Source organism: Chiloscyllium plagiosum, unplaced genomic scaffold (genome assembly GCF_037043375.1).
Source record: "Chiloscyllium plagiosum isolate Xiang-an unplaced genomic scaffold, Cpla_swu_hap1 HiC_scaffold_18, whole genome shotgun sequence".
Classification (NCBI taxonomy): domain Eukaryota; kingdom Metazoa; phylum Chordata; class Chondrichthyes; order Orectolobiformes; family Hemiscylliidae; genus Chiloscyllium; species Chiloscyllium plagiosum.
In genome coordinates, this window is record NW_028270156.1 from 80,743,174 (window position 1) to 80,759,000 (window position 15,827).

Below are 15,827 nucleotides of genomic sequence, written 5' to 3' on the forward strand. Positions count from 1 at the left end.
GCCACGGGGAGAGATAGAGGTGCACAGCAGGGGAACACACGGCAGCCAGTGCGATGCTCCCACTGCAGGCTCACAGGACACTCTGCGTGAGAATGTAGAGCTCATGTGTGGCAGCCACAAGGACCACCGACTGCAGTGGGACCCAGAGGTGATAGAGGGAGTCACCAATTCCTGTTGGAAGGCCCAATGTGGCAGGCCGTGGTCCATGCTGTGAACACTAGCCAACCCATGTACCCCACCCCTCTCTCCCAACCTACAAGGCATCTGTATGACAGTGTCAGGCTCTGCCTCCCCAGTATGGGTCTGCAACACCAAGTGGGATAGTGTAGGTGGACCACTCGTCAATGGTGAGGTGGGACACCATTCTATAGAATTTATTTGGGATACTGGAAGTTCCAGCGCAATCCTGAACACCTCGAGATTTAATGATCAACACACATATGAATTCTGTGTTACGATCGAGCCCTCCACAATCACCTGATGAAGGAGCGTCGCTCCAAAAGCTAGCATGCTTCCAATTAAACCTGTTGGACTATAACCTGGTGTTGTGTGATTTTTAACTTTGAACACACATTAATATATGTATTAGGTATACAATTCCTACGGTGTGGAAACACACCCTTTGGCCCAACAAGTCCACACTGAACCTCTGAAGAGTAACCCACCCAGACTAATTCCTCTATCCTATTACTCTACATTTCCCATGACTAATGCACCTAAACCTACACATCCCTGAACACTGTATTTACCATGACAATTTAGCATGGCCAATTCACCTGACCTGCACACCTTTGGATTGGCGGAGCACCCAGAGGAAACCCACGCAAGACACAGGGAAAATGTGCAAACTCCACACAGACAGTCACCTGAGGCTGGAATCAAACTTGGGTCCCTGGCGCTGTGAGGCAGCAGTGCCAACCACTGAGCCACCATTGCCGCTCCCAATTTTGGATGTCATTGCCCTAGAACAAAATGACAAGAACAAGCATGATTCCTGAAACATCCTCTCAGTCAGACCACCCTCCTGACAAAATGTATACTCTTCCATCACTGCCACCGACTGCAACTTCAATGTCCGGGGAATCCCGACACATGAAATCACTCAATGAAAGACCCTCTCATGAATTGGAACGACTCGCTCGTGACTAACAACACGGACATGTAACACACTCCCACCTGCCAACAGGCTAGACCCGACACGACTCCCGATAACCCACTGACAGATAGGGAAAATCAAACATCCCTGACTCACTATAACTCAGACCCCTCACAACATACCTGCACTATGGGCATGTGACATTACAAAAAGGCTAGTATGGACGACAGAAAAACAGCCTCAGACTGCCAAATGGTAATTCCAGGTGTCACCACTAGAGGGAATGACAGGACGTGAACATGGGCACCCGGTGGATTCAGTGTTGCCCTGTCCCCCAGGCACGGAGAATTCACAACACACTGATGAGCCTCTGCTGGATGTGTATCTGACAAATGCACTCATTCACTAATGCGGGTGATGAAACAGCTCCTGACAGGCACCCAAGGTGAGATACAACAGTTTCTGATGGTCCAAACTTACATACATCTCACATATCTTTCAACTCTTATTCCTGAACATAGTGATGGAATTAAACAGGCTGCAATTCTTCTGTTTTCCGCTCATTTTCACTATATTTTAATTATTGGTCATAATGACTACCGTTTCATCTTATATTTAATCATTGGTCACAACGACTGCCTTGTCTCAGTCTTTCTCTGCTGATTGCATCACTTAAATTTAAATATTTGGTCAGATTCTGCACATCATGTCATGAGATCATCTTCATCTTCACTTACATTTAAATCATTGGTTGTGATGACCCCCTCGTTCCAGGTTTTCCTGACCACTTCAAGGTCAGGTTGTTTAACCCATTCTCACCTCTACCACTAGAAAGCGAGGTTGGAGTTTGCCAGGCCTCAAAACCCGACTTAACATTCCACATGGGTTCACAGTCCTGTGTTTCTTGTTTATTTTTAATTTAAGACAAGTAAGGGAGGGTTAGGGCACATGCATTACACTAGGCCAAAACTACAGAGGAACCTCGATTATCCGAATATCAATTATCCAAATTTTGGATTATCTGAAGGAGATCTCAAGGTCCTGATAGAAATATTACATAAAAGAGGCGGTTCAACAATAATTGTGTCTTTTGCTTACAGTGATTAAAAGTGAACATGGCTCACTGAAATGCTGCCGAGAACAGTCCTGGACATCGATGGGAACCCACGCACCGTCTACAAATGACTGACCTTCTGCCCTCTCTCTCTCTCTCCCCACACTTTCACTGGAGTTCTGCAGAGGGGTGTACCCTTAACCACCCCCCCCCCCCCCCCCCCCCCCCCCCGCTTCCCCAGATAATCTCTCTAATATTGTCCTGTACAGGGCAAAGGTGGAACCTGTCAAAAAGTTGTGTGTGTGTGCACGTGTGTGCCATTTTGACACTCACCCCGCCAAAGGCAGCAGCAAACTTACTGTTGGTGTCCAGTCTGGCTGTCTCAGAGAGGGGGGAGGACGGGGATGGAGGGTGGCCTGGTCGGATGGGGGGGGGGCGTGGCTGGGGTGCAGGTGTTGCGGGTGGGAGGGAGCAAATGGACAGTGGGGGGGGCACACGGGTCGGACAGTGGGGCAGAGTTGGATGGGCTTGGGGGCGGACGGGCAGCGGTGTGGGGGCAGACGTGTCAATCCCATTGAACTGAGTTGGGGATGAGGGGTGGCTTCAGCAATGCTGCAGGTCCCTTACACACAAGGGTCCGCCTGCTCAGAAAAAAACCCTGAGACAGCGAGAGGGAGCAAGGCAGGCAGAGCGAGGAATAAGGAAACTTCAGAAAACTCCGAGCCCCAGAGGAGAGGCATTGAATCAATTAACTGAATAATCAATTATTCGAAAGAAATACTGCCTGCCCATCTAGTTTGGAAAATTAAGGTTCCTCTGTATTCATAAATTAGACAAAAATAACAATGGAAACAACCTTGATCTCTCCCCAGGAGAGACTGAAATGACTGCCTGAAATGCAAACAAGGTATACCTCATCGGGTCGTCATTGTCATCAGGAATAACTGAGCAGACCAAGATAAGTATTTGTTAGCCTAGTAAATATTAGTTATTCTATTGTTTGTATAAAATATTGTCCCGGTTTATGATACTTATTCAATTTTCATGTGAATTTTTTTGTCTTATTTGTATTTGTTTATTTCTCCAATGTCTTATTCATTTTAATTTACCACGATTGCTTGATCAGCCGTTAAGTACAAGTCTTTTTAATTTCCATTTATATACAGTTTGCTATGCTATTGGGTAGAATATTCTCTGGTATTCTTCAGTATTATGATGTCCGTTTTGTTTTATGATGTTGGGTTTTTGTATCTGTTTCTTTCTCCAGTGTCTTACTTATTTTAATTTACTTTGGTTGCCTATCAGCCTTTCGGTGGGATTTTCAACAGTAATACCTGTAAGAGTTTAACTGTTTAAGTAAATGTGGTGCTTTGCTTGAGCCTGGATAATTATGTAGTCACTGCACAGAGATTGGTCTTTGATTAAATGATCCATCATGCTTTGCGTTCAGGATCAAGAGGAGGGACTGTGGCCAGATGGGCCACTCAAAATGATGACTTTATGATGCATTTAACAAGAATGGACAATGAATAAGGCATGCTGGGAAATTAAAGCAAGCCTTGAACAAAGTGACTGTGCTAATAACCATGCTGCAGAATCCAGACAGGCTGCAGCTGCCAACAGATGGTATGCAATCAACCGGTAGCTGCAATACACACCCGAATTTGGGTTTGAATAGAGCCAATGGAATATCATCCTCAGGGTGATCTGAAACATCAGGGTGTGTACCAGACATGGGAATGCCTCACACGTGTATTTGGAGGTGGCTACGTGCACCCAGCATCTTCAGGAATGGATGCCCAAGGACCACTCTACCATTGACATGGTTTGGTTGATCAATCGGGATGACCGAGCCTGATTGATCCATTGGTGAACAGTGAAGACCCTCCTAAAAGGACCTGAAGACTTTTGGGTATAAGAATGGCCGTAACACCATGCTCAGCGCGGTAACTTGAGACCAACCACCAAGAAGAGAAGATACCTCTGAGACTACCAGGAGAAGACCAGTTGATCATCGCCATGTGGATCAAGGCCAAGATCTAGTGTGATGGTAAATGATCATCCAGAGTTAAGTTGAAGCACAGGATAGATTTGTAGTGCGGATCATTAATGTCTTTGTTGTTATAGTATTAATTGTGTAAAATAAAAGAATATTATTGTTTATTATTATGAAGTTCTTTTGCTGGGTATAAGAAGTAAACACACTTATACCAACATCTAACAACTGGACACATTATTCCTAGAGCTGAAAATGTGTTGCTGGAAAAGCGCAGCAGGTCAGGCAGCATCCAAGGAACAGGAGAATCGACTTTTCGGGCATAAGCATCTGCAGTCTTCACTTTCTCCTCGCACATTATTCCTAGAGGCATAAGTATATGAAAGATAGAGGAAAGTGTTTACATCAAGTTCTTGCTTAGGTACATTACCATTAGAAACAAGACAAAAAGATGCGAGTAACAGATTTCTCACCAATGACTTCATATTTTGATGTTATGAGTAGTCCTTTTTATGTGGGACACATAGATCCAAGCGTTCTTGCCATGGACTTTAACAGTGGATTGTGTTGTCAGCAGAACTTGGTATGGATCTTTCCACTTGGCGCCCAAAGATTCTTTATGCACTTTCTTAATTTAGATCCAGGTACCAGGAATTAGGTCTTGTCCTCTGTCCGGGGGACTTCCTCAAGCTGCTGACATCTGCAGAGCTCACAGCTGTGGTTAGATCTTGACAATATTGGAGTAAAGAGTCACTTAACAGGTGGTAGTCAGCAATACGTAGTTTGATGCCTCATACCTGATGACGGGCTTATGCCTGAAACGTCGATTCTTCTGCTCCTTGGGATGCTGCCTGCTTTTCCAGCAACACACTCTAGACTCTGATCCCCAGCATCTGCAGTTCTCACTTTCTCGTAGTCTGATGGTACTGGGTAAGGACATAGGTTGTCCTGTTACGACTTCCAAGGGACTGAGGCTCGTAATCCTATTGGGAGTCATCCATTTACAGTGCTGCACAAGACCAGAGGTAGAGCTTGCTGCTAAGGCAGGTCTTCCTGATGAGACTTTGCCAACCTCTGGTTAAGACTGGTATTGGAATGCTCCACCTGCCCTGAAGACTGGGGATGATTTGGACAGTGTAGATCCCATTTAATCCCTAGTAGCCTGCAGACTTGCTGATATACTGCACCTCTGAAGTGGGTGCCTTGGTACTAGGGAGACCCCATCGAGGTATATCATCTTTACAGAAGGTTTTGGCAGTGTGGTTAGCAGTGGCCCACCTAGCGAGAGAGGCCTCCAACCACCTCGAGAATTTGTCCATTATAACTAGGACCTCTGAGTATCCCTGACGTTTTGGTAAGAACATATAACCAACCTGCAGGTGTTGGAAGGGGCCCGTGGGGGCTGAGAGTCTCAACCAGGCATCATGGTTGTGGGCCCAGCGGTTATTCTTTTGACAAGTCATGCTTCTTCACACTGACTGCGTGTGTCTTTGAAATCCCCTTACCCACCAATTTCTCTGAAACCTGGCCGTCGTCTGTGGGGGTCCTAGATGTCTCCAGGAATGGGTCTGTTGGGCCAAAAGAGGCAACTGCGCTTATGGTACTTCTGGTTTATTAGTTTCCCTCTGTCTCCAAATCCCATCCTAACTCAATCCTTCAATCCTGATTCAAACCATGTGCACTTCTTGAGAGCAATGCTTTTGCATTTTTTAAAAAAATCTTGCAGTTTATTAACTGTTGTCTGTAATGCCCCTATTAGGGGTTTGTGTGGGATACGGGCTACTGCATTTCAGGCTGCCTGGTCAGCCAGGGCATTGCCCCAGGTCTCCATGGAGTTCCCTTTGGCATGGGCTTTACACTTACGGATTGATACCTTCTGCCATACCTGGATGGCATTAAACAGGCTACGGACTTCATTTCAATTTTTAATGCAGGTACCTGCTGCCTTGTTTTTGCCAGAAGGGGCCAAACTCATGGGCTATACCAAAAGCAGCTCTGGAGTTGGTGTAAATGTTAGCCGTTTTCCCCTTGGCCATTCTACATGCTTTGGTATATGCCCTTAATTCAGCTGTCTGAGCGGAGGTACCCAGTGGCAAACTGCCCTGGGCCAGGACCTCATGCAGAGTCGTGACTGTCCACTCAGCCTTTCAGATCCTGTTTTCTACAAAGGAGGAGCCATCTGGAAAGAGGAACAGACCCAGGTTTTGTAAAGGTTCTCCTGAAGCACGAGCTGCTTCGTCAGGCTGCTGTAATATCTCTACACAGTCATGTTCCCTGTCAGTGTCACCACTCTCCCTCCTTTTGGTCCTGTGAGATTGGCAACAACGTGGCCAGGTTAACAGGATCGGCTCGTACAAGATGGAGATTAGGAGCCTCCAAACGTGTGGTCTAGCGGGTCTATCGAGCGGCTGTAACCTAGGGGTCACAGTTCATAGAGAGCGCAGCACGTACTCTCACAGCACGGACATTTAAGGGTTAATTTTTGATCAAGGACAGTAGACGCTGTGGCTTTAATTGAGCAGCAGGTGGCTTCCATCGTTCTTAAACAACGCCTCCATCCCAATGCCACAGGATCAAATCCAAGATGGAGGACGGGAAACAAATTGTGGCTGTAAGAGCTGCTCTTTGTTTTGAGGTATTTTAGGTGTTGGAGGTGATTTCCTCAAATTCCAGGAGCAGTAATTACTGTTTTATGAGCTGTTGCATTGTTTTGGAACTTTGAGAAAAAAAGTCAAAACAACGGCACTTTGAAAAGGGAGAAAGACAGACGAAAGGCAGCGACCACATGGTCAGTGAGGGAGAGATGGAAAGAAACCTACACTGCTAACTGACTCAGCAGAGAATCATCCCTGTTACTGCCTTTGCTGTTTGAGTTCATGTATCTCGGGACATCGGAGTGTGTCTGGGAAAAGTTAACAAACATCGAAATTCACAGCTATCCGTGAAGGAACCTGTGTGGGAGAGCTCACAGCACAGGAACAGATAAGTGCATAGTTTTTAATGTGTAACCTTGCTGTAAGTCTACAGTAGTTAGGAGAGTGGTTCTTATGTTTTATTGAAATCTGTCTATTGATTACGTTTTAAAAATATAAACCATAAGTACTAAGTTAGCCTGGAGCACTTTTTTTAGAGCAATAAGATGGTGCTATTTTCTGGGTTTGTAGATTGTAAAGGAGCAGAGATGGCCTCTAGTAGGGAAATGTGCTCTTCTTGTCGGATGTGAGAGTTTAGGGAGAGTTTCCACATTACTGATGATTATGTCAGTAGGAAGTGTCTTTGGTTGCGAATCGTATCAGATGGCATGGATAGTTTGGAGTGACAGTTAGAGGCAATGAGGAATTTATAAGAGCAAGGGGGTGTGATGAATGGCAGTTATAGGATGGGAGAAAAGCCCCAGATACAATCAGGTAGATGGGTTAACTCCAGGAAAGCTACGAGGGGAGGCAGGTAGTGCAGAAGTCTTCTGTGGCTACCCCCATTTCAAACAAGTATGCTGTTTTAGAAAATGTAGGGACTCTCAGGGAAAGGTAGCACGAACAGCCAAGGTTCTGGTATTGAGACAGGCTCTAATGTAATGAGGGGTACGTCGGGTTCCATGTGATTGATGGGGATGGGGACTCTCTAGTCTGAGGCACAGACAGACGTTTCTGTGGCCAGCAACAAAAAAATCAAAATGGTGTGTTACCTCCCTGGTGCCAGGATCAAGGATGTCTCAGAGAGGATGCAGAATGTTCTCAAAGGGGAGAGGGACCAGCAGGCCATCATTGTACACGTTGGTACCAACGACATAGGAAGGGAAGAGGATGAGATTTTGAATGTAGAATATAGAAATTTAGGCAGGAATTTAAAAAGGAGGTCCTAGAGAGTAGTAATATCAGGATCACTCCCGGGGCTATGAGTTAGTGAGGGTAAGAATAGGAGGATAGAGAGATGAATGCCTGGCTGAGGAGCTGGTGTATGGGAGAAGGGTTCACATTTTTGAATCATTGGAATCTCTTCTGGGGTAGAAGTGACCTATACAAGAAGGATGAGTTGTACCTGAATTGGAAGGGAACTAATATACTGGCAGGGAGATTTGCTAGAACTGCTCAGGAGGATTTAAACTAGTAAGGTCCGGGGGTGTGGGCACCCAGGGAGCTAGCGAGGACAAATTTCAATCTGAGACTGGTACAGTTCGGAAATGAAGTAAGTCAAACAGTCAGGGCAGGAAGCAACAAAGCAGAGAACAAGGTAGGCCTGATAAATTAAACTGCATTTACTTCAATGCAAGAGGCCTACCAAGGAAGGCAGATGAGCTCAGGGCATGGTTAGGAACATGGGACTGGGATATCATAGCAACTACAGAAACATGCATCAGGGAATGGACAGGACTGGCAGCTTAATGTTCCAGGATACAAATGCTACAGGAAGGATAGAAAGGGGAGGGGAGGGGGACAGGAGAGGAGGGGGAGTGGTGCTTTTGATAAGGGATAGTATTACAGCTGTACTTAGGGAGAATATTCCTGGGAATAAATGCAGGGAAGTTATGGAACTGAGAAATAAGAAAGGGATGATCACCTTATTAAGATTGTATTATAGACCCCCCCAATAGTCAGCAGGAAATTGAGAAACAAATTTGTGAGGAGATTTCAGTTATTTGTAAGAATAGTAGGAGATTTTAACTTTCCAAACATAGACTGGGACTGCCATAGTGTTAGATGGAGAAGAATTTGTGAAGTGTGTACAAGAAAATTTTCTGATTCAGTATGTGGATGTACCTACTAGAGCAGGTGCAAAACTTGACCTACTCTTGGGAAATAAGGCAGGGCAGGTGACTGAGGTGTCATTGGGGAAGCACTTTGGGGACAGTGACCATAATTCTATTAGTTTTAAAATAGTGATGGAAAATGATAGACTGAATGTAAAAGTTGAAGTTCTAAATTGGAGAAAGGCTAATTTTGATGGTATTAGGCAAGAACTTTCAAAAGCTGATTGGGGACAGATGTTTGCAGGTAAAGGAATGGCTGGAAAATGGGAAGCCTTAAAAAATGAGGTAACGAAAGTCCAGAGACAGTATATTCCTGTTAGGGTGAAAGGAAAGGCTGGTAGGTATAGGGAATGCTGGATGACTTGAGAAATTGAGGTTTTGGTGAGTAAAAAGAAGGAAACATATGTCAGTATTGACAGGAGAGATTGAATAAATCCTTATAAGTGTATAAAGGAAGTAGGAATATACTTAAAAGGGAAATCAGGAGGTAAAAAGGGGACATGAGATAGCTTTGGTAAATAGGATTAAGGAGAATCCAAAAGGTTTTCATAAATACATTAAGGATAAAAGGGTAACTAGGGAGAGAATAGGGCCCCTCAAAGATCGGCAAGGCAGCGTATGTATGGAGCCGCAGGAGATGGGGCAGATACTAAATGAGTATTTTGCATCAGTGTTTACTGTGGAGAAGGACATGAAAGAATTAGAATGTGGGGAAATAGATGGTGACATCTTCAAAAAATGTTCATATTACAGAGGAGGATGTGCTGAATGTTTAGAAACGCATAGAAACGCATAATCCCCAGGACCTGATCAGGTGTACCCTAGAACTCTGTGGGAAGCTAGGGAAGTGATTGCTGGGCCCCTTGCTGAGATATTTGTATCATCGATAGTCACAGGTGAGATGCCAGAAGACTGGAGGTTGGCTAATGTGGTGCCACTATTTAAGAAAGCTGGTAAGGAAAAGCCAGAGCACTATGTACTGGTGAGCTTGACATCGGTGGTGGGCAAGTTGTTGAAGAGAATCCTGAGGGACAGGATTTACATGTATGGAAAGGCAAGGACTGATTAGGGATGGTCAGCATGGCTTTGTGCATGGGAAATCATGTCTCACAAACTTGATTGAGTTTTTTGAAATAGTAACGAAGAGGATTGATGAGGGCAGAGCGGTGGATGTGATCTATATGGACTTCAGTAAGGCTTCCGACAAGGTTCCCTATAGGAGACTGGTTAGCAAGGTTAGATCTCATGGAATGCAGGGAGAACTAGCCACTTGGATACAAAATTGGCTCGAAGGTAGAAGACAGAGGATGGTGGTGCAGGATTGTTTTTCAGACTGGAGGCCTGTGACCAGTGGAGTGCTACAAGGATCGATGCTGGGTCCACTACTTGTTGTCATTTATATAAATGATTTGGATGTGAATATAGGAGGTACAGTTAGTAAATTTTCAGATAACACCAAAATTAGAGGTGCAGTGGACAGCGAAGAAGGTTACCTCAGATCACAATGGGATTTGATCAGATGGGCCAATGGGCTGAGGAGTGGCAAATGGAATTTCATTTGGATAAATGCGAGGTGCTGCATTTTGGCAAAGCAAATCAGAGCAGGACTTATACACTTAATAGTAAGGACCTAGGGAGTGTTGCTGAACAAAGAGACCTTGGAGTGCAGACTCATAGTTCCTTGAAAGTTGAGTCACAGGTAGATAAGATAGTGAAGAAGGTGTTTGATATGCTTTCCTTTATTGGTCAGAGCATTGAATATAGGAGTTGGGAGGTCATGTTGCGGCTGTACAGGACATTGGTTAGGCCACTTTTGGAATATTGCGTGCAATTCCAGTCTTCTTCCTATCGAAGGATGTTGTGAAATTTGAAAGGGTTCAGTAAAGATTTACAAGGATATTGCCAGGGTTGAAGGATTTGAGCTATAGGGAGAGGCTGAACAGGCTGGGGCTGTTTTACCTTGAGCATATGAGTCTTTGGGGTGACCTTACAGAGGTTTATAAAATCATGAGGGGTGTGGACAGGATAAATAGACAAAGTCTTTTCCCTGGGGTGGGTGAGTCCAGAACTAGAGGGCAGAGGTTTAGGGAGAGAGGGGAAAGATATAAAAGGGACCTAAGGGGCAACTTTTTTGCACAGAGGGTGTTGTGTGTATGGAATGCGCTGCCAGAGGAAGTGGTGGAGGCTGGTACAATTGCAACATTTAAGAGGCATCTGGATGGGTATATGAAGAGGAAGGGTTTGGAGTGATATGAGCCAAGTGCTGAAATGGGACTAGATTAGGTTGGGATATCTGGTCGGCATGGACATGTTAGACCGATGGGTCCGTTTCATGCTGTACATCTCTATGACTCTAAGTCGGACAGAATAGTAACCAATAGGCCATTGTTTATTACTGTGCTCTTGGGTCAAAACAGCTTTTATGTAATCGTCCTTTTTGTGCACATGGAGGGTGAAAGGTCGACCATTATCGGGGATGCCCAAAGCCGGGCCGGAACAAAGACCATTTTTAAGTTTCTGGAAAAAGGAGTGCTGCTCATGGGAAAACAAGACAGTGTCCTTGGAATCTCTTCCACCTTTAAAAGATCAGTCAGGGGCTCGGATATCTGGGAATAGCGACCAACCCAATTTCTGTTGAAATTTCAAAGGCCTAAAACAGATCTCAGTTCCTGGATAGTGGTGGGTTCCTTCACCGACTGAATAGCAGCTATACTTCTTCTGTGATCTCACATTTCCCCACTGATATTTTCTGTCCCAGGTATCTAACAATCTGGGCCTTTTTCAGGTTAGTCTTATGGCCCCAGGAGTGTAGGTGATCGAGAAGGGTACAGAGGTCTCTATATGCTGCTCCTTAGTCAGTAAGGCAACTAAGATGTCATCCACATGTTTTATAACTGCGGAGGCCATAGGGGCAGCTCAAGCAGATGGTTTTGCAGCACGATATAGAACACAGTGGGGCTACTGTGATAACCCTGTGGTAAGCATGTCCATGTATATTGCTGTTGTTGAATGGAAAAGGTGAACCAGTATTGTACTTCAGAGGGCCAGTGGAACTGACCAGAGCCTGTTGAGCCTGGCGAGAGGATATTAAAGATGGTGGAGGTGTCCACCACCAAGGATGCTTTCTGTTCAATGCACTGGTTCGCTTTCCAGTAGTCAACAGTCAGCTGCCATGTATCATCAGATTTCTTAACCGGCCAAACCAGATTGTTGGATGAGCTATGTGTTTTAATGAGAACTCCTTGGTATTCTAATTGAGTGATGATGGGTAAAATGCCAGCAATAGAGGCAGAACTAATAAAATATTGTATGGTGAGGTGACACCAGTGAATATTATGGTGTCATTTTAGTAGGCCACAGTGATTTTTATTTTTGGCCCAAATGAGTGATCTCACTATTCCCCTTGAGTAAAGGTGTCTTATGGGCCAGGTGACTTGACCATGGTTGCAATGTTTCAACAAGTTTGTCTGGGTCAAGACATTGCTGCCCAGCAGAGCTTGTCTGACAGGACCCACCCACATGGAGGTGACTATTTCACAGGGCCCAGCCGTATTGGAAGGGGTCTGTTTTCTCAGTCTTGTGTTCTTCCACCCAGCCCTCTCAGGGTAGACCATGGCCATTGAACAAGGAAGACAAGTTAACTCAGCACCTGTGTCAAGGAGACAGTCAATTTCCTTAGTGCCCAGCTCTGTTAAAACGTAACAGCCATCTGATTGATTTTCTAAAGCTGCAGGAAAAGGGGCTAAAAGATTGGGAAGGGGGGGTGGTAGACTGAGTTAGTTTTTTGTAGAATCAATGAGTTGCTTCAAGTGAGCCTCCGAATATCCTGTAAGTTATGGTTATGGTTGGACTTTCAGTGATCTCTTGTCTCTGTCTCAGCTGTTGCATAACACAAAGAGACCATTGAGTTTGTTCTTTATCCTCAAGTCAGGTACTTTTTCCCCAAGCTCGTTTGATATTGTCCAGGGACATTGTCCTGTGGACGTTCCGTATTTCTTACAAACCTCCGTTACAGTGGTGGTAATGACGAACTGCTGTTCAATATATTTTAGTTTTTGTAAGACTTCCTCTTACAAAAGATGCCTGCCCCAACCTTGACAGGAATTGGTAATGGACTAGATAATTTGCATTGGGTCTCACGCCTCTTAGATCTGAACCGATACTAGTCTCTTTATGAGCCGTAGATAATCCAATTGATTACCGAAACAGACATCTATTTTGAACAAGAGATTCTGGACTGACTATGCTGACCTTCTTTGGATCACGTCAGATGCGACTTTCCACCATACAGACTCAAGGACTTTTAAATAGAGTCCTTACATCGTAAGTACCAGTAAAGTGAAACAAAAGCAATGGTGGTAGTCAGGTGTCTTATTATGGTCCTGCTGAATATGTCAAATTGTTAGGTTCTTTCCAAGACCGCAAACAGGAGCAAGACAGAAACTAGGCAGGAGTCTTAACAATTGCCATTATTTGAAAGCACTTCTTAGTACACCTTCAAGCTTAAATAACACTCACTGTGAGTAGATGTGGCTTTTCATACAGAATTGCAACCGATATTTGCATGTGAAACTAGTTTATACAGTATTCTTGCAGTTATCTGTCCCTACTATAATAATCAGATGTTTTCTTGACAGAATATTTTCTTATTCTATCTCTCTTACACATTGCTATATTGCACCTCGGTCTCATCCACATGAACCTGATCATATTTGCTGTCATGTGCTACTTTAGTCATTCACTTTAATCTTCCTAACTACCTTCAGTTGCTGCCCTCCACAGCTATTACAGGGAGATATTGCAAGTAGCACATGAGATTCCCAGGGCAGGACACATAGAGATTCAGAGAACCTTAGAGTCCATAAACAGGTATGTTACCTGGCCAAAATTACATGAGGGTTCTGTTTGTAAAGCATCCAGACTTATCAAGTTGTCGGTAAACCATGACGTGTTATTAACCCAACACCCCTGATTTCCACACTAGCTCTTGAGGAATGATTCAAACATGCATGAGATTTTTTGGAATTGCAAATTCTATTGGAAGTTTATACCTAATTTTAGTAGAATAGAAACCCTTAACCAAGTTGTTATGAAACAGACAACAGTCAACAAAAAGCCAGGTAGCCTTTGAAAAACTGAAAAAAACCCTAATGATTGACTGCATCTAACTTTAACAAACCATTTAAACTTGCCGTAGATGCTAGTGATTTGAGACTGGAGCAGTTCCCTTACAGAATGATGAGGAGAATTGAGAATCCAGTGGCTTATGAAGCCACTGTGGGCGGCACGGTGGCACAGTGGTTAGCACTGCTGCCTCACGGCGCCGGAGACCCGGGTTCAATTCCCGCCTCAGGCAACTGACTGTGTGGAGTTTGCACATTCTCCCCGTGTCTGCGTGGGTTTCCTCCGGGTGCTCCGGTTTCCTCCCACAGTCCAAAGATGTGCAGGTCAGGTGAATTGGCCATGCTAAATTGCCCGTAGTGTTAGGTGAAGGGGTAAATGTATGTAGGGGTATGGGTGGGTTGCGCTTCAGCGGGTCGGTGTGGACTTGTTGGGCCGAAGGGCCTGTTTCCACACTGTAAGTAATCTAATCCCGTCACCAAGTCACCCTATATTTACATATGGAAAGTGATTGACAGTGATCCAGCTACTTCAGAGCCAACTGTCAGAGTGAACAGGATGTCTGACACTCCTGTTCTTATCTGACAGCCAGGACTCCCTGATTGAACCAGATTAACAGCCCGGATCAGGGAACATATATTCTGTGAGGTCCATCTGGCTGATCTCAGTACAATCACTACAGTTTATGCAGAGGAAACTCAATTATCCAAACATCGATTATCCGAATTTTGGATTATCCGAACAAGATCGCAAGGTCCTAATGCTTGGCTGAACTGTATTATCTAGCATTCGATTATCTGAACATATGATTATCCAAACAAAATACTCCCTGCCTGTGTTGTTCGATAATCGAGGTTCCACTGTCTATCCTAAGAGTTGGTTCAACATCAGACACTGTATTCACTATAAGAAAGGAGCCAGTTAGCAGCTTATCAACACTTAGAAGTTCATGTTTGACATGGAAACAATTAAAAATGAAATGCTTTGGGTACCTGTGCCAGTTTGCCTTCATCATTGCTTTGAGAATGCTACCACACAGAGACAGACAGCCAATTTAAATCACCCTCCCTATTCCCAGGTCTGCAACACAGTAAAATTAAAAGACTCAATGACCCTCAAAATTGACCACAATGGTTGTCAATTGACCACATTGCACTTTGGTTTTTTTTACTGATCACGATATGTTAACTTTTACTGAGAAATTTAAGACTAAAACTCCAAGACAATTTTGATGTATCTTGATATTGCAACCTTTTAGCATTAAAATTATATATATTTCTAAAACAATGACAATGCAATTGATGCCTTATACCAAATGTAAACTGTTGAAAGTTTAACAATATAAAAAGGAAGTTTCATAGTGATTAAGAATCTGATGACAGGAAGAATGAGAGTTTTGTCTTTGCTTGTTGTTTTAGTGCTACTAACTTTGTCTTGAAAATGTATTGTTAAAATGGCATTTCAAGTTTTGAGGGCGGAGGCATGTTATTTTTATTTTCTTTTATTATTTTCAGTTGAAACTATGAGCTGAGAATTGAGGGTGACTTTTGGACTGTGAGCAGCAAAAAAAACCCCACAAATAAACAAATTGATAATTATTTATCAGACCTGACCTGGAAGTTAATTGCAGGTTGATTCTTCTTCAGAGAACACTGTAGATGTTATGGCTCTTGACATACATTATATTCACCTGTTGGATATTAATAGGAACCATCACAGGAAGATGTTGCCGACTAGTCTAACAAAGAGAATGTTTAAAAACACAGAAAGACAAATTTAAATTCAAACCATGTATTTTCATCAGGAAGATTGT